Genomic DNA, 20462 nt, shown 5'->3' with positions numbered 1-20462 from the left:
ATTGATACAACAATGTGGTATTCACGATGCTATAAAATGTGAGAAGAGTATATATGAATATTGATTTCATAGGCGATAAAACTGATAAAATATTGATAGACCCAAGCAGAAGGTCATTGAGAACTGTTTATAAGCATTAGGTATTAAATTTACAGATGTAGAATCAAAGTTGTACATACATGATGGGATGGACACTCACCATGAATTCTGATGGATGTTACAATGAGAGAGAGAAAAAAAGCCAAGTTAAGCAGTAAATAGAAAAATGTCTAAGCGTCTTCCCGTGCATTATCTTCTCCAATTAAGCTGATTTTTATCACTTTGTGTATAGGAGTCCTAACAGAATCATATTTCCATCCCTTCCTGGTGAACAACCTCTCAAGGATGTCTGGCATCCGGTAGCCCTTGCTTAGAATGAAATCTTTAAATGCAATTGTTCCATAAAGATCTTCAAGAATGTCCTGTTCAGGAAACCTCTTTCCAAAAATCCCACCTCCAAGTAAGACCTTGGGATCAATCAAAGGTTCGTCATTTATTAGCTTTTTCCACAACTTGGGCCGCAGGTACCATGCACCATACCTTATCTTCACCCAGTCAGGTTTATAAGGATTGTGTGGTTTCTGGAGTTTCCTCTCCCAGTTTTGTTCCCCCATGGAGTATTTTATTGCCTTCATTTTACCTACACTGATGTCAAATTTTACTTTTGAAGAAACCTGGGATAATTTCTTAATGTGGGCTTTGCCATGGGTTGCTGGGCAGTCGCAGTCCACCTCACACATTTTCATGATGAACTGTTCGTCAATGCCCAAGTCTCCAAAAGTAGAAACCCATTTGCAGAATTTCCGAATTCCTTTCGGTACATTGTTATCAAAAGACGAATCAGTGAGTGAATCCTTTCTGCTTGACTCCTTGTCTTCAAAGTAGAAACTGGCTAGGTGTGACACGGGAGCCTCCTTGACAGGTTCCAGCTGGACCATCACAGAGTGTTTTTTAGGAAGCTTTTTGGGGGACTTCTTTTTTCCCTTGGGACCCAGACAGTAAGCCCACAAGTCCTCCAGCTTTCTGTCAGGATCGAGCACTTCCAGCACCTTTAATAAGAGGTCTGCAGGTAGATCTTCCTCCAGCTTCTGGTAGAGCGCCGAGGGATGCTGGGTTAGATGGGCTTCGATTTCCTCCACGAATGCCTTCCGTGCTTGCTGGGCTGATGAAAGCGTGGAGAACACTTCTGCCTCCACGGGCAGCTTTTTCTTTGGGGGGGCATGCTGGGGAACTCTGTGAGCAATCACGGGGAGAAAGCCCTCACTAGGTCCCCGAGTGATCAGATCTTTACAAGGTGGGCAGCCCTTCCGGAAGTCGTCCAGCCCCTCTTTCACAAATACCCACTGCCGGCTGTCCAGGGATGTGGGGAACTTCAAGAGTGCCTTCTTGTGCTTTGCGAAACACTCGGAGGGTAACTTGTCTTTGTACCAGGGCTTGCAGTTCATGCCCAGGGGCATTGGTTCCAGTGGCCCCGGCCCTAGCAGCCACTTCTTTTCTGCCATGGTTCCCCTGGCCTCGAGGGGGACTCACTGCTTTAGTAGTTTGTTGTCGCGGCTTCTCCGGTTGCTAGGAGACCACGTAGCCAGGTGCCGCTAGATTCTCCCTGGAGGCGGGTCAATGCGGGCGCCATGTGAAACCTGCATTCTCCCAGGATGTGCTGTGAAGGCACATTCCTTTTTGTTGTAGTTACTGTGTTGTTGTTACTATTCTGTTGTATGGACATAGCATCACTTATTTATGCACTCACCTTTTGGTGGACATTTGGATTATTTGCAGTTTGAGGCTATCACAAATAAAGCTCCTGCAAATATTTGTGTTTCTGTCTTTGTATATCCATATACTTTCATTTCTCTTGGGTAAACTTTAACTCTGAGTGGAAAGCTGGGAGCAGATGAACTTTTATGGTTTAGACCACTACCAAACTTTTCCCAACTGGTTGTACTGGTTAATATTTCTTCTAGTTGTGTATGGGGCTTCCCAGATGGCGCTAGTGGTAAAGAATCTGCCTGCCAATGCAGGAAACTCAGGAGACATGGGTTTAATCCCTGGGTTGGGAAGATCCCCTAGAATAGGAAGAGGTAACCCAATCCAGTATTCTTGCCTGGACAATTCCATGGACAGAGGAGCCTGGCGAGCTATAGTCCACGGGGTCACAGAGAGTCGGACCCAATTGAGCATGCACACACACACATATACACTCACTAGTTGTATATGAAAATGGCACTCCCTCTACACTTTCCCCAATACTCAGTAAGGTTAGTCACTTTATTTTTGGCTGCTTTAATAGGTGTATGGGCATCCCTGGTAGCTCACCTGGTAAACAGTCTGCCTGCAGTGTAGGAGACTTGGGTTCGATCCCTGGGTTGGGAAGATCGCCTGGAGGAGAGCATGGCAGCCCAATCTAATATTGTTGCCTGGAAAATCCCCATGAACAGAGGAGCCTGGTGGGCTAGAGTCCATGGGGTCTCAAAGAATCGGACATGCTGGTGCTGCCGCTGCTAAGTCGCTTCAGTCGTGTCCAACTCTGTGTGACCCCATGGACGGCAGCCCACCAGGCTCCTCTGTCTCTGGGATTCTCCAGACAAGAATATTGGGGTGGGTTGCCATTTTCTTCTCCAATTCATGCCTGCATGCTAAGTTATTTCAATCATGTCCAACTCTGTGTGACCCTATGGACAACAGCCCACCAGGCTCCTCTGTCTACAGGATTCTCTAGGCAAGAATACTGGAGGAATTGGACAGGACTGAGTGACTACACACAGTACCCACAGCACAATAGGTGTATAATGGTATCTCATTTTGGTTTTTAATTTGTAGTTCCCTAAGTAATACCGGTGTTGAACATCTGTTCAGGTGCTTATTTGCCATTCATATATCTCCTTTGGTGAAGAGTCTATTCAAATTTTTTGTACTTTTGAAAATTGTTTTGATTGACATCTCTTATTTTTAGAATTCTTTGTGTATTCTGGATGTAATATATGATTTATAAGCATTTTCTTCTCCAACTATGATTTTTCTTTTCATTGTCTTAATACTGTCTTTTAAAGAACAGTTTTTACATTTGATGATGTCCAGTATATCAAGTATATATCCAATATATGGCTTGTCTTTTTGTGTTGTATCTAAGAAATCTTGCTTTGCCCATCCAGAGTTTGCCTGTTCTGCTAAAATTTGTATAATCTTTAGGTTTTACGTTAAGATTTGTCACCTCTTTCAATTCTTTAGATGATGATGAAAGATAGAGATCAAAGTTGTTAATTTTTATTTATTTATGTTTGGCAGTACTGGGTCTTTGTTGCTGCAATCAGGCTTTCCCTAGTTGCAGTTAGCAGTGGCTACTCTCTAGTTGTGGTGTGTGGCCTTTTCATTGTGGTGGTTTCTCTTGTTGCAGGGGCACAGGTTCTAGAGCATGGGCTCAGTAGTTGTGGCATTCGGGGAGCAAATTAGTTGCTCCTTGGCATGTGGAATCTTCCCCTGCTACTGCTAAGTCGCTTCAGTTGTGTCCGACTCTGTGCGACCCCATAGACGGCAGCCCACCAGGCTCCCCCGTCCCTGGGATTCTCCAAACAAGAACACTGGGGTGGGTTGCCATTGCCTTCTCCAATGCATGAAAGTGAAAAGTGAAAGTGAAGTCCCTCAGTCCTGTCCAACTCTTCGAGACCCCATGGACTGTAGCCTCCCAGGCTCCTCCGTCCCTGGGATTCTCCAGGCAAGAACACTGGAGTGGGTTGCCATTTCCTTCTCCAATGCATGAAAGTGAAAAGTGAAAGTGAAGTCACTCAGTCCTGTCCAACTCTTCGAGACCCCATGGACTGCAGCCTCCCAGGCTCCTCCGTCCATGGGATTTTCCAGGCAGGAGTACTGGAGTGGGGTCCCATTGCTCTTCCCCTACCAGGGATCAAACCTCTGTCCTCTACATTGGCAGATGGATTCTTAATTCACTGCACCATGAGGAAAGTCCCAAAGTTTTTATTTTTATTTTTCCTGCGGATATCTAGTAGTTCCAGAATTTGTTATATTCTTTGAAAAGAGAAAAATTTCTCCACTCAGTTACCTTTGTAACTTTGTAGGTATGAGTTGTCTCTATTTCTGTGGGTCCATGTCCAGACACACTTTTCTGTTTCATTGATTCTCTGTCTCTACTCCGGTTCTGCTCTGTGTTGATTACTTTGTATTTTACAATAAGCCTTGAATTTAGGCTGCATTAGTTCTCCAACCTCTTTCTTCTTTTACAAAGTTGGTTTGGCTCTTACAGGTCTTTTGAATATATATGAGAATTTGAGAATCAATTTGTCAATGTCTTTTAAAAGAAACCTGTTGGAATTTTGATTAGGATTTTTTGGAATCTACGAATCAATTTTGAGATATTTGACAGATTAACAATATCAAAGGTGCATGTTTTCATTTATGTATATATTCTTTCATTTATCTGAGCAGTATTTTGTAGCTGTCAGTGTGTACATCTTTCACATCTTTTTGTTGTTGTTGTTCATCTTCTCTGAACTTCTGTTTCATCTCCTCCCGTCTTTAGCTTCCACTATGGAAAGATACAAAGTTTGTTCTTGCTAAACTGTCAAGAAAGCTCTTATTTTACTACTTAAATAGTTAAATGAAAATAGTATGACAGTGCAAATTTGTATTATTTCCAGACTTGTGAAAGAAACCACAACCAGCATGATGCATTGTGTAAAGTACGTACAGCTTTAATAAAAGAAACAAATCAGCCACTATAACATCGGAAATGTTCTAGAATAATGATAAACCAAAACTTTTATTTATTTATTTTCACAACTTTTAGTTAGGAGTTTTAGAAGGTAAAGAATTAAATAGTTGAAACTCAGCTTTAAACTATCAGGAGAGGCACAAATTATTTCCTGTAATAATGCAATATATTTGGTATAGGGAAGAATATCAAAGGATAAGCTACCATTCCTGATTTCATGGAGGAGAAACATTTCACACTGGTACCTTGGTATCTGCCTGGGGTTAGCTCCAGGACTCCCCTTAGATACGCAAATCTGCGGATGTTCAAGTCCCTTATGTAAAATGGTGCAGTATTTGTGTATAATCTATGTACATGCCTGTATACTTTAAATCATCTCTAGATTACTTAGAATACCTCTTGCAGTGTAAATGCTCTGTAAATAGTTACACCACAAATTCATGTTTTGCTTTTTGGATTTTTCTTTTTCCAAATGTTTTCCATCTGTATTTAGTTGGGTTCATGGATGCAGAACCTAAAGATATGGACGGCCGACTCTACTGTACCATCTCATACAAGGGACTTGAAATCTGCAGACGTTGGTATCTGCAGGGGTCCTGAAACCAGTCTCCTTTGGCTGCTACCAGATGACTGTATTCTTCTTATGGCCTCTCTTCTATCTAGCCTATCTCCTCTGCTCCACACTGATGTGGATTCTTCCTTTCTGAAATTACAGCTTTATTGAGGTAGAACTTGCATTTTAGCAATTCACTCTTTCAAAGTATGCAGTCTAATGGTTTTTAGTGTATTAATAGGATTGTGCAACTATCAAAGCAATCGGTTTTGACACATAGTCATTAATCTCAAAGGAACACCAAACCCATTGGCAGTCTTCGATCCCCCAGCCACCTCAGCCCTTGGCAGCCACTAATCTACTTTCTGTCTTTTTAAATTTGCGTATTCTGGACATTTGATATAAATGCAATTATAGAATATGTGGTCACTTTTGACTGGCTTCTCTCATTTATCATACCACTTTTGAGCTTCATCCATGGTGTAGCACGTATATGTACTTCATTTCTTTGTATTGCCAAATACTAATCAGTTATGTAGATATACCATATTTAATGTATCTGTTCATCTGTTGGTGAATATTTGGGTTTTTCCACTTTTTTGTTGTTATGAATAGTGTTGCTACAAACCTTCATGTACAAGAGATTTTTTTCTATTCAGTCTTTTGAAATTTATTATAATCTCTTTTCCCAGATTTCATGATGTATAATTGATAATTTAAAATTTCATATTTTTAAGGTATACAGCTTGATGACTTCATAAACATATACATAATGAAACAATCACCACAATCAAGCTAATCAACATACTCATCATCCCCCATACTGTCCATCTTACTTGGCTTAAGATCTACCCTCTTAGAAAATTTCAAATATACAATATCGTTAACTATATTCACAGTGTTCTACATTAGTTTTTCAGAATTTATTCATCCTAAGTGACTTAAAATTTGTACCTCTCGATTAACAACTTTCCCTGCCTACCAGTCTCTGACAACCAACTCTTGCTACTACTATTCTCTGCTTCTAGGAGTTTGACTCTTTTAGATTCAACATATAAGTGAAATCATGCAGTATTTGATTTTCTGCATCTTGATTATTTCACTTAGCATGATGCCCTCCAGATTAACCCATGTTGCAAAAGGTAGGATTTCCTTCTCTTTGAAAGTTAAATAATATTCTTGTGTGTGTTTGTATCTCATATTTCCTTTGTCCTTCTCTGGATGGATATTTAATTTGTTTCCATATCTGGACTATTGTGAATAATGCTACAGTGAACATGGGAGTGAATGTATCTCAGTATCCTGATTTCACTTTCTTTGGATGTATAGCCAGAAGTAAGATTGCTGGATTATAAGGTGGTTCTGTTTGTGATATTTTGAGGAATCTCCATACTGTTTTAAAGAATGGTGATAAAAATTTACATTCCCATCAACAATGCACAAGGGTTCCATTTTCTCCCCTTCCTCAACAACATGTGTTATTTCTTGTCTTTTTGAAAATAGCTATTCTAAAGCGTGTGAGATGACATCTCATTGTGGTTTTGATTCACATTTCCTTGATGATTTGTGATATCATGTACTCTTTCATACCTTTTAGTCATTTGTGTATCTTCTTTGTAGAAATGTAGGTCTTCTGCCCTTTTTTTTTTAATTGAGGCATTGTTTTCGACCATTGAGTTGTATGACTTACTTACATATATTGGATATTAAGCCTTATGAGATACATGGTTTGAAATATTTCCCCCATTCTGTGACTTGCCTTTTCCCTCTGTTGGCTCTTCCTTTTGCTTTGCAGAAGCATTTTTATTTGATAAAATTTCTCTCATCCACTTTTGCTTTTGTTGCTTCTGCTTTTGCTGATATATCCAAAAAGTAATTGCCCAGACCACCATCAGGAAGCTTTTCCCATATGTTATCTTCTAGTAGTGTTACAGTTTCAGTTTCATGTTTAAATCTTAATACGTTTTGAGTTTTTGTTTAAATAGATAATCTCATTCTTCTGCATGTGGATACCAAGGTTTCCCAGAAGCATTTACTGAGGAGAGTATCTTTTTCTCATTGGGTTTTCTTTTCTGCTGCTGTACTGTACTCGGTTGCTTAGTTGTGTGTGACTCTTTGCAGCTCATGGACTGTAGTCCACCAGGCTCTTCTGTCCATGGATTTTTCCCTTAAAGAATATTGGAGTGTGCAGCCATTTCCTTCTCCAGGGAATCTTCCCCACTGAGGGATCAAACCTGGGTTTCCTGCATTGCAGGCAGATTCTTTACCACCGCACCACCTGAGAAGCCCCATGGATTTATTTGGTATATATGTCTGATTTTAATGCCAATACGATGCTATTTTAATTACTGTAGCTTCACAATATATTTTGAAATCAGGAAGTATGGTTTTTATTTCTCAGGATTGCTTTGGCTATTTGGGGTCTTCGGTTTGTTAGAGTTACTTTGTGACCTATTTTGTGTTCTATCCTGGAGCAGGTTCTGTGTGCACTTGAGGAGAATGTGAGTTCTTCTACACTTGGATAATAACTACTGTATATTTCTGTTATGTCATTTTAGTCTATTGTGTTCTCACGTCAGTTGCTTCCTTCTTGATTTTCTGTCTGGATGTTCTATCCACTAAGTGAGGTATTAGAGTGTCTTACTATTATTGTACTGCTGTCACTTTCTGCCTTTAGAACTGTCCCACCTTTATTAATGTATGGTTGACAAATAAAGAATTTGTATATATTTAAGACATATAATATGGAGATATATCAATATCTGCTTTATACATTTAGCTGTGTATTCATATAAATGTTATCTCGTCCTGTTGAATTGACCCTTTTATCATCATGCATTTACCTTCTTTGACGCCAAAGACAGTTTTAGACACAATGTCTGTTTTGTGTGGTATAAGTATAGTTACCCTTGCCAGGCTGGAGAAGGTGAGCCAAGCTGGACAGGGCTAACTTGAGAGCATCCCTTTGGGGGCCCACCCTATGACCCCCACCTTTTAAAATTATGGTGCTGCTCCTCCAGGATCAAGGATAGGAACTTGGTACTCTTCATGCTCCTACGATACTCCACCTGGCGCCAGGATCATGTGAAAGAGAAAAGAGCTGATGTGTGCAGAGAATTGACTCTTTTGTTCCCCTTCTATATCAACCTAAACAATATATCCAATAAATACACATCAGTATCAGCCAACTCTTATGGGAGCAATAAGGTGACCTGAGTGAAAGGTAATACTTGAGTTTTGTGCTAAGGAGGCTTGAGAAGCTAGTAGGATTTTATGGGGGGGTTGTTATTATTTTACTAATATGCTGACATCTACCTGTGACTCCAGGCAACTGGTATATGCCACAGAATATAACAGCAGGAAGGATGTGCAATGCCAAAGAAGAATGGAGGTAGGGAAAAATGAGACTGTCAGAGATATGAGTATGGACTTATCACAGTGTTTTGGGGTGAGAATCAGTGGATCGACTCAGAATTCAGTACAAGGTTTGATACCTGGTCATTGTCCTATGTTGACCTTGGTTACTTAGATATCAGGGCTTCTAGCGCTCCAAACATGCTCATGATTCAAAAGATTTCTGAAAATAGCTTGTATATACTAATAAGAAATGCTTTATGTGCTCACTTTTTAAGCGTATGCTTAGTCGCTCAGTCGTGTCTGATTCTTTGAGATTCTTTGCAACCCCATGGACTATAGCCCACCAAGTCCTCTGTCCATGGGGTTTTCCAGGCAAGAATACTGGAGAGGATTGCCATTTCTTCCTCCAGGGGATCTTCCTGACTCAGGAATCGAACCTGTGTCTCTTACATCTCCTGCACTGACAGGCAGGTTCTTTACCGCTAGCACTACCTGGGAAGCCCTAAAAATCTAGAGCTGTGTCCTTGACCTTTGGGGAACTTTTCTCATGTGTAAAAATGAAGTAGTTGAAGCAGATTTTCTGACCAAGATGATTTAAATCAGGAAGATTTTTTTTTTTTATAAATATCTGAAAAACTGTGAGGAGAATATTAAAGTATCATCTTAATGATCTCTAACCAGAAACAGAGAGTTCTATCTTTTCATGTGGAACAAAATGAAATTCTTCTACCTTAGAGATAAGCAGAGCCCAAGGCTCTTAATCTCAGCAACACAGTGTATCCAAGACCAGTGCACTCAAGGAGTGTGGCAGCTAGAGATGAAAAAGCAAAGTGCCATTCATCTATTGCTTTCTGCATCACTGCACACCTTCTAGGTCTTAATACCTCTGACCTATGGCCTGAGCTCCTTATCTGGTTGACTTCCCTTTAATCTCTTTCTCACCTCTCCAGTAAATCCTCCATACTGACACTGGTTGTGCATCTTTCCAGAACAAAGATCCCTCATGACATTCTTCCTTCATTGGATTTCTGCATCAAGGGGGGAAAAAAAAAACAAAACTTGTCTGCTGGCCAGTCATTTAAAACCTTCCACAGTCTTCTCTTGACCTGTCTTTTCAAATTTGTCTTCTTTACTCCCTGTCTTCTGTACAACTCCACACTGTTGTAGCTATTGTTCTGGATGCATTCTGCTTTCATACTTTCTGAGTCAAGCTCAAGCTTGCTTCTCAACCTCACCACTAACCCCATCCCTCTACTGCCAATCTGACAGTGGGGTCCTACCCCGCCTCCATGACCTTGTTCAAATAATTCCCTACAAAGCCCTCTTAGATTTCTGCAGTTGGAAGTGATCTACCTTTTGCTTTTATTCCCAGAGCACTTTGAACCTTTTCCAGAAAATTCTTATAACAACTGGCTGCTTTGTCAGTTACCCTCACTGCCTCTCTCTCACAGGATGAACAGCGTGTGTGCCTTAATCATCATCATGATCCCAATAATACCTAGCATAGTGTGAATATTTGATAAGGATTCGGAAAACATTTGGTGACAACTGAAGGTAAGATTATAGCCAAAATATCATGCAAATAGCATGCAGGAGGTCATACCAAACATTTTGTTAGTTTTAATGGTAACTTTATTTCTGGCCTTATTTGTAAGACTATTTGGCAATAAAGAACATGGTAGGTAAAACATTTCTATCCCCTTTATTCAAGATAGTCATTCTATTTGTTTATACTAATAAAAATAAAATCTTTATTAGAGGGCTCAGAGTCAAACAGAAGCAGTTGTGATATTAGCATTTAAATAGAATTTGGGGTTACCCAGGTATAACACAAATTTGTAGTATATGATTATTGAGAATTAGTTCTCCTACCATTGTATAATATATATATTTTTAGCTCATTGATCAAGATTCTTCTTTGTTCGATTTTAGAACACTCCCTCCTGTACCACGGCCAACAGGCCAGAGAGAGTTGGTAAAGACTACTGATAACTATCACTTATGTATCATTTTATCATGTTCTGAGCACTTGAATGTATTTTAGGTTATTTAATCTGTCTGAAATCTCTTCAAGGCAGGACTTGTTTCCTTTCTTGACTGAGGAATCTCAGGCAGAAAATGTCATGTCTCACATCTAACATTCAGCAAATAGAAGAACCAGGTTCAAATCCAGATTTTCTGACTTGGAACAGCCAAGCTACAAAGAATGTAGAACAAGAGAATGAAGAAGAGTTGGTCTTTAGAAAACATCATTTGTGGTCCATCCGCTGACCTAGTCAATGTGTTGACGTATTCCCAGAGTATAGCTAACCTTGAAAATATCCTTATAATAATTCAATTTCTCTGTATAAACCAACTTATCTACTTGTGTTTCAGCAGTACCAATACTACACTAAAACATATCTATGACCATCTCCCAAGATTAGTGTAGTTTATTCTCTGAAAAAACAAAATTATCCCAGAGCTTATTAAAGCTCCAAAATGGGGAATGCGGAGTTAATGCGAGTCTCTTCATAAATTATCAAATTATCTTGACCTTCAAGAAAAGTTCAGGAGGTGCTTCCTTCATTCTCCTCGCCTTTCTAGTTTCTTTTTAATTTTATTTTTACATTTTCTCCTCTTTCTGAGTACCAAGGAAATGTTTCTAAGGAGCTCTGCTCTGGAGAGCAGCTTGTCCAGGTCCCTTTGCTCTGTCTTCTCGTGTATCCAGAGCCATCCATATCTTCGCCTTCACGACCTTCAAATTCAGCGTTTCTTAGGGAGCATTTGATTTGCTCTCTTTAGTTCTTCTGACAGGACTGGAAAGTCATTAGATGCCCTCTCTGTGTATCTGCCAGGCTAGCTATATTTCCCAAGTCACAATTGGGCCATACGGTTTGACATGCATGCTTTTTGAGACAAGGGAAAAGGATATTAAAATTGAGATTGTCCCAAATTCTTCAGATGTATGGTCACCATACCTATCTATGTGTATTTTGTGTCCTTTATTCTGTGGCTGTAACTTTCCTTCACATGAGAACAAAGGAGAGGGACTTGGATACCCCCCATTCCTGACTGGATATGCAACTTAATTCTGTTATGTCTCCTTATTCACAACACCTCTCCACAAATGTCCTTGAAAAATAGAGACTAGTTCATTTAGAAGCATCTCAGGGATATGTTATCACTCTGTTTAGCATGATCTTTCTCCAAATTGTTGCACATAGCATTCAGTAAATATTGTGGAATGAGTGAATAAACAAATTGAAGTAAGGCTGAGGTTTGTTTTTCTTTTTAGCTGTCACACACAACTGCTCTTTGTGGTTATTATTCTTCTGGTTTCCATTTTTTGATCCTTGGTGTGTGCCACAAAGGTGAGGCAAAAGCTAACCCAGACCCTGAATTTTTCTGATAGCATCTCTGATAGGCTGTGGCAACTTAGTGACATTAGAGTGATGTCAAAATCTTGAACACTTCTGCTCTGCATTTGTCTCCCATTGAGTCCCAATTTGATTTGATCAAGACCTCTTGGGTATTGGGAATATCTCCTCTATGTATCACTGCAAGCTTATATTAATACTGAGACTCAAGGTATTTTGTTTTATGATTTAAATCTATAATATCCAAATCCTGACATATTTTCTCTGCACTAAATGAACTCAGACTTGCCCTGAGTCTCAAGATATGACCCTAGCAATGAAAAAGGAGCCTTTATGAGAGACAAAAATACATTTTCATTCTGCTACCTGCACATCATATTCATTAGTTTGTTCCCAAGTCTAAGAGGAGGGTAGGTGCTAACCTGATTTATAAAGTTAATTAAAGTTGTTGGAACATGTCACATGACAACAGGGGATTCCGTGAATCTCAGTACCTACTCAGTACCTTTTGTTGGGCAACCACACATGATGCAACTGAAATTTGAGTTTTCTCTTGCTCCTTTTCATTTCCTTAAATGATTATGCAAGACTGTTAATGTCTTCAATGAAGTTTTAGGTCAGTTATTTATACCACAGAATTAAACTAGCAGGCAATCATGTTCCTGTTAATTTTGCTTTGTAAATGGCATGATGACTGAGCCCAGGGCTGGTGGTTTTCAGTCTTTACAGAAGATCTCAGAACATATTTATTCCCTGCTTCTTCCTCTGTATGAGTGTCACATGACGGTGAGGAGATGGCCAAGACGAAGGGAAGCTAAAGGGGGTCAGGAGTGGGCATTCCAGCACAAAGGTGTCAGGGAAGAACAGCAGAGGATGTTTGGGAAACTGTAAACAGTTGCCTGGAAACAAGGCAGGAAATGGGAAGAGATGAAGCCAGGCAAGTTGTCAAGACCACGTGGGGAGGGACAAGGATGTCATGTGGTACTGGGGAGTGGGGGCCTCCTCGACAGGCACAGGGAGGCCCCCCAACCCCAGGGGTGAGCCAGGAGTGGTGCTATTGGACTTGCATGCGTGCCTTGGGCAGCTGTGTCAGGGGGAACTTTGTGAAGCACAATCCTGGAAAAAGGAAGCCAAATTGGGAGGAAGCATGGAGGCCCAGGAAAGAGATGATAAGTATTGAAACTGTTAGTCACTCAGTTGTGTCCGACCCTTTGTGACCCCATGGACTTTGGCCCACCAGGCTCCTCTGTCCATGGGATTCTCCAGGCAAGAGTACTGGAGTGGGTTGCCATTTCCTTCTCCAGGGGGATCTTCCTGACCCAGGGATGGAACTCAGGTCTTCTGCATTGCAGGCAGATTATTTACCAACTGAGCCGGAAGGTAATAGAAAAGGGGAGGATGGGCTAAATCTGAGAGGTATATTAGGGGAGTGGCAGGGCTATGTGACTGGCTGGTTGGGTGGATCTGGGGAGGGAAGGAATGAGTCCTAGTTCTGGTGGAGGCGGGGCGAGACAGCAGGGGATTGTGAGGGGGCTTTGGCAGCTGTGACAGACAACTCAGGAAGAGCAGCAGCAGTTTTGCCCTTCAATTCAGCAAAATTTCTTGAGAGCCTTCCTCAAGGTCAAGTGCTGGAAGATGGTGAATGGGGTGCAGGAGACATGGCATTTGAGGTTCTGGTGTCATAGCCACAGACCAATGTGTGACAGGGAGAAGTGGAACTTGGAAGCTTGCAGGAGGGGCAGGCCAGAGGTGACAGATCTGTAAGTCACCAGCTCATAGCTGGTGGTTGAAACTGAGAGTAAACTTACTTACCCAGGGAGCACATGGCAGAAGAAGAACGCTGAGCTTGGCAGAACTCTAGATGATGTAAGCATTAAAATGTTTATATAATTACTTTTTTTTAGTAGGTACTCCATGCATATTATATGATATCCAAAGGGTTCAAAAGGCTAGAGAGAAGTGAGTTTTTCTTCACCCTTGTCCCCTGGCTGTCTCACTCCCCAGCACTGTAACCACCTTTATTGGTTTCTGGTGTATCATTTCAAAGATGCTCTCTCTAAATGCAAATGTTTGCAAGTATGTTTGTGGTGGTTGGGATCATTTGAAACAGCGCCATCTCCTGTTCAGTCTGGTTGAGTTGCAGTCCTTGAGGACCCACCTACATGCAGATGTCTAACAGTGAGAAATAGATCTTTGATGCTTGTAGGAGAGGTGTGGGCCAGAGAGAACAGATCTGTAAGTCACAGCCCCCAGGTGGGAGTTGAAACAGCAAGAGTGAATTATCAGCTCCTGGAGGAAAATTTATTCCTTTCCAGAAATGCAACACAGAGGGAAAGAGAGGACTGGGCAGGGGAAAGATAAACAGGGAGAGAACGGGTGTGTAACCTCAGGAGAAGTGAAGATGGGGCGGGACATTATTGCTTTCAAGAAAATAAATTATGAGAGAAAAAAAAAGAGAACACTTGAGGTTGTGTCTTGTTCCAAATAGCTAAGGGGGTGGAGAAAATGAAACTTTATGATAAAATGGAAAGCATAGGGCGTTTGGAAGACTCAGATGGATACCCCAGAGACACGCCTTCTCTATTTGTTTCCTTAAGACTTACACTCTGGGAAGTCTTCAGAAGCCTTAAGAACCAGAGGCATCTCAGTAATATGCACTGAACATATATGGGGTGTTTTTCCTTCTAAAAACGTTCTAGCAACATTTTCCTGCGGCCTCATGATGTAGTGCCCTGCAGCTTGGAGCGTCTCGGTTGTGGCTTGCTGCCCTCTAGTGGCCAGAAAGGAACCTCACACTCCGGTTCTGTGACTTCAGTGAGGAGGGCGAATGGGGACTGGGTTTTGTGCTGAGTGTTTGAGTGACTGTGTGGAGGGCTCCTTGGGAACTTTGGAGATCATCGGCCTTTCTACCCAATCCACCATTTACCCGGAGAAGAAAATTTCCTTGGTCCAGAACACATTATGGAGGCAGCCATTAGGGCCAGACTCGAACTCATTGTTTCTATGATTTAAACAGTATTCTAAAGATAATGCTTTCTAGTTTCTCTGATGAAAGAGAAGGCAGGCAAGATGTGGTTGGAGCAGACCCTCGTGAATATGTCAGGAGGGAAATCAAATGGAAATAGTGTAAACCAAACAAGTTTGGAAACTCTAGAGAAGTCCATGTATATACAGCATTATTTTAGGGAAAAATATCAGTGATCACGTGGCCTCTGCAATAGATTCTTGGGCAAGATGTGCAACTTCTCCAAGCTTCAGCTGGCCCATCTGGGGATAACAATACATCCTGCATGTTTGTGTGGCTGAGATCACATGAGTCGATGGTTGAAGGGCTCACTTTTACCTTTCACTGTGCTTGACTGACACAGTATTAAAGATTTAATAAATTTAGCTATTATTTTTAATGAAGCCTATGCACCTCATGCACAGTGAGGCCAAGCAAAGTGAAATGTCAGAGTCTGGAGCAGAGAAAGATTCATTGCAGGCCATGCTTCTCAGGTAGCTTAGTGGTAAAGAATCCACCTGCCAATTCAGGAGACACAAATTCGATCCTCGGGTCAGGAAGATCCCGTGGAAGAGGAAATATCAACCCACTCCAATATTCTTGCCTGGGAAGTCCCATGGATAGAGTAGCCTGGTGGGCTGCAGTCCATGGGGTCACAGAGAGTTCGACACGACTTATCAACTAAGCAGACATGCAAGGCGATAAGGTGGCTCATATCTGAAGTAACTTGATCTCCTGGAAGGGCTTCAAGGGAAGCACTTTTAAAAACCAGATTGGGAGGGGTGACCTGGTGGATCATGCACAATTCTCTGATGGTCTGATGAGGAAGCAACAGGGTGGTGTCACAGGGGTTAACTTTCTCAGTTCTTAGGCTCCAGGGGGCCTGGGACTTTGCGCTCACGGTCATCGAGTAGTTAACATCTTCTATTTGGTGGGAAGTTTTCACTTCTGCAAAGCAACTCAGAAGATGTGCATCAAATGCAATACTATTATCCAGGTACTTCAGAGAGGAGCTAAAGCAGAGTATGTGGAGGGGGGAGGCACCATATGGTCCTGCTCAGTTACATTATTATTATTATTTTACTGTTTTATTGTGTTGATTATTCTTTAGGAGATATGGTCCCAGCTTCAGCTTTATGACAGACCAGGAGAACCCTTCCATAAATAGAAGCTCTCCTTCCCAGTTTATAAGGGTGTTTCAAGTCCATGTTGATCCCACTTAGTTAAAGCAGCACTTAAAATTCCTCTTAAAGCTCTCCTCAAAGAGATGGAAGGGGAAAGATGTACTTGAATGGCCACTTGATGTGAAGAAACTGTAGAAGCGATTGAAGTGAACTTTGAAGGCCTTGATAAAATGGACCTCAAAGCACTCACAGGATAAAAATTTTGAATCACCTGACTCTCTGACCTACTTGTTGCCTGGAAATTCATGAGCAGAGGCCAACAGCAGAAGGGACCAGAGACACGTCTCTGCACAAGCTTGTGGCTGACCCCGCCCCACATTCTGGAGGGAAACTCCATTCTCTCCTCCTCAGAGGCGGGCACTTGGGTCCCTCCAGTCACCCAGGGATGCTCCTGGAATGGCACACAGGCTGCCCATGACACCCTCCCTCCCAGCACCACGCACCAAGAATGCTTTCCTAGTGGAGGAGAGAGGGGCATCAAGCTGAAGGAAATCAAAATAGTAAGACTCTGCAGGATGACTGGACAGAACCTAAGGAAGTGACTGACAACAAAAACTGGCAAGGATGATTTCGATACCAGTCTGATCTTTGCATGATATAAACATTATAACTTCTTGTGTCTTGGCAGAAAATAATACAAACATCATCATCTAATTTGTCAGTTCCGTCTGACAGTCATGGCATTAATAGAACGCTGTGATTAGGGTGCAAAGAGAGGAAACTATACAAGCTTGAATTGTGACATAGAATATACTTAATTCTTCTTTATGGAAGGATAGATGAACAAGTTGGTGAATTGGCTCTACTACATAATGGACTATGAATTCCTAAGAAGGATCCATCACTATAAGTCAACAAACATTTCAGTATAGACAGTATTAAAGGAATTTCCCTGGTGGCGCAGTGGATATAAGAATCAGCCTGCCAGTGCAGAGGACATAGGTTCAATCCCTGGTCCAGGAAGATCCCTCGTGCTGTGGAGCAGCTAAACCCATGCACCACCACTACCAAGCCCGTGTTTTGCAACTACTAAAGCCCGTGCATCTAGAGCCTGTGCTTCACAACCAGAGAAGCCACCACAATACAACAAAGAGTTGCAACTAGGGAAAAGCCCATACAAAGCAACAAAGGTCCAGTGCAGTCAAAGCTAAAATAAATAAAAAATTTAAAAAGCTATTAGTGCCTGGACTTAGAGGGAAAAATCATAATATCAAAATAGCTCATGTTATTGAACATTTACTGAACACCAGATGCTATGCAGAGTACTTTTCACACATTATCTCATTCTTGAGACATACAACCAATTTTCACGTTTTACTGGGGTTCTTTAGAGAATTTCTTTCTTTCCCTTCATATGATTTACCACAATTCTTCATTATATAGTGTTTGGCTATTTGATGTCCAAAGATGATAATTGATGTTCGACATTATAATTGCAGTGTAAGTGGAATCTTTCCTTGTGAAATACGGCTGGGTCCATTTTTCTGGTTGGTGATGTGGGGGAGGCAGCCCCAAGTTTGACCCCCGCTCAGGGTAGCAGTAGTCTATGTTTTGCTGTCCACAGACTGAGGAGTGTCTACCCCTCCTGGTTCCCAAGTGCTGACTTTGTATACTGACTGCACTGCAACCCAATGTTCTCTCCTTCCCCAACCTCTACCCTCACACTCAAGAAGAAAAGAGCTTCCCCTTCAGCAGCCATTCTTCTAATACATTGAAATCCAAGAACATCCCTGAAGGAGCTCATCAGTATGAACATTTAAAACCTGCAGAAGCACTGTCAGAAGTGGGAACACGAAGGGAGCTGCCATGTTGCCCGAGCAAGAGGACCTCTGTCAATGGATGACAGTTAACACTATGGATTTCTCCAGCCAGATCACACCTGAGCACTGAACCAAGCTGCAGATCCAAGATCTGAACACCACTGGGAAGACGGTACTAATTTTGACAGTAGTCACGTGTCCTGCTCCATAATATATTGACCATTAGATGCTTTGAGTTCAGGATGAACTTGACTGTGAAGCTCTTTTTCCTTCTAAGGTTGGTGTCCCGTTTCCCCAAAATCTTATATCTGTGGTAAAGACTCTTCTAAAGCCTCTGTTCAGAGTTTACTGCCCACCTTTCTTACCAGCACTTTGATTCTGTGATGTAGCTGCCAGAAAAGGCCTGTCACAGTGTGTCCTTTAAGTACTTTATTTGTTCAAGATTTCAATTTGATTGATAGAGGACAGTTGGCACCACTTCAGGAATTCATTGAGGAGTTTGGATTGAAATACAGGTTTCTTTAACACAGTTATCCTCTTGCTTCGTGTACCGTTTGACTTATCTTATTGCTAATCTGCCATAGACTTGTGTTGGAGGTTGAATTGTGCACCCCCAATCATATGTTGCAGTCCTAACCCCCAGTACCTTATTTGGAAGTAGAGTCCTTGCAGATGTAATTAAGTTAAAATGAGGTCATTAGTTTGGACTTGAACCCAGCATGACTGGTGTCATATAAAGGGGAAATTTGGATATAGAGACATGTACAAAGGGAGAATGTCCTGCGAACATGAAAACTTAAGACACGTCATCCCTTTCTCTAAGTCCAAGAGGGAAGCCCTAACAAATCCTTCCCTCACAGCTCTCAGAAGAAACCAACTCTGCCCTTACCTTGATTTTGAACTTCTAGCCTTCAGAATTGAGAGACAATGCATTTCTGTTTTTCTAAGCCATCTGGCTTGTGGTACTTTGTGTCCTGGCATCCCTAGCTAATACAATCGGTGATACAAACTTTGAGAAACCAAGGTACAGACACACATTGTCTGTGTTAACTGATAAAATTATTCCAGTGGTAGGTTGGCTTCAAAGTAAGAATACAAGAGTGTAGTTAGCTTTGACGTACTCGAAGACCTGTTATTTCATGAAGTCACACTTGTAATATATGATGACTAACCTGTACTTTATTAGTTTAACATTGTTTCTTTGCTGAAGAAATTGAATCTTTTTCCAATGACAATATAATGGATAGTGAGCATTTCAGTCAGTAATTTATTGGTTTCCAAAAGTTTTGAAACCAAATTTCTTAACAGTACCATCACATCACCAGATAGGTTTTATTCTACTTCAATCTAAACAATAAAAAGAGGCTTTTTTTTTAACCATTTAGAACATACGTTTTACTTTGTATTTTATTTTCATGTTTGTATACAAGTGCTTTTTATAGTTAAGAATCTACCTACTTACCTGTCTACCTATCTCGCTATCTTCCTTTTAAAAAATCATAATTGCTATTTTAATAAATATTATATGACACATGTGGTGTAGGAGCAACTAAAGTTTTTCCTTAAATTCCTTTTTATTTTATAATCTTTGAGATTTTTATCAACATAAATGTATCTACATTGTTAGGAGGGCATAAGTGTGTGTTTATATACACAGAAATGATATATATCAGAAATTATTTATATATCTTTTGCATCTTCTAAGGCTAATCTTTTTTTTCCCTAAGGCTAATCTTATAGATTTTTATTTTCAAATGCCTCATTCAAATTAATTTTAACATATGAAGAGTTTGGTTAAGAAAAAAAAATCTTCTAAAGCGTTATCACAAACAGAGGTCTCAAAGCTACTGTTTTCATTCATGTTATAGTGTGGGAGTCCACAAGCTTTATCCCAATAAATATAAATTAAGGAAGACCACAATAAAAGCCATGAAGATATCCAAAAGTATAGCACAGCTAAGTTATGGTGTGCTATCTATTCTTTAAGGATTGAGCCCTCATAGGAGTTCCGTTCTTTTTAACTGTTTTAGTATCCATATTCAGCATACTTTATTTCAGTTAATAAAAAGGACCTTCCCCTTAAATAAGAAAGCACCTATTTTTCATTTGGCTCCTAGGACTTACTCCAGCTAACAGTTTAGAATATATTGAGGCACAACAAGTGTACTGGAAGATTTGCAAAAGAAACAAAGTTTTAAATTCCCGGACATTCTGTATTTCAGAGCCCTGATTTTCTTAGTCACTCACTGACCTCCTTGATGGCTTTGATGAAGGTTAGATTTGATAGTATTTTTTTTAAATTTTTATTATCCCACTAGGCTATAAAGAAAATTGTTGTTTAGAAAATTCCATTTTATTAACTCAATTTTAATAAATTCTTAAATACATACAGCACTTGAAAGAATTTTCATCTAATTTATATCATCATTTGTTGAGTGAAACAGTGGGCTGTCACTTGTGAAAAAAGAGAAAAGCCCTCTGTG

The 20462-nt window shown here is 40.7% G+C and overlaps 2 pseudogenes; one reads left to right on the top strand and one right to left on the bottom strand.

Annotated features, from left to right (window-relative positions):
- Positions 1-269: 269 nt before the first annotated feature.
- Positions 270-1541, bottom strand: LOC136154425 (protein FAM47E pseudogene; annotated as a pseudogene).
- A 7146-nt stretch (positions 1542-8687) lies between these two features.
- Positions 8688-18504, top strand: LOC136154424 (MOB kinase activator 1A pseudogene; annotated as a pseudogene).
- Positions 18505-20462: the final 1958 nt, after the last annotated feature.

Source organism: Muntiacus reevesi, chromosome X (genome assembly GCF_963930625.1).
Source record: "Muntiacus reevesi chromosome X, mMunRee1.1, whole genome shotgun sequence".
NCBI classification, from domain to species: Eukaryota; Metazoa; Chordata; class Mammalia; order Artiodactyla; family Cervidae; genus Muntiacus; species Muntiacus reevesi.
Note: the sequence above shows the minus strand (reverse complement) of the source record. Positions and strands in the feature narration are given on the sequence as shown.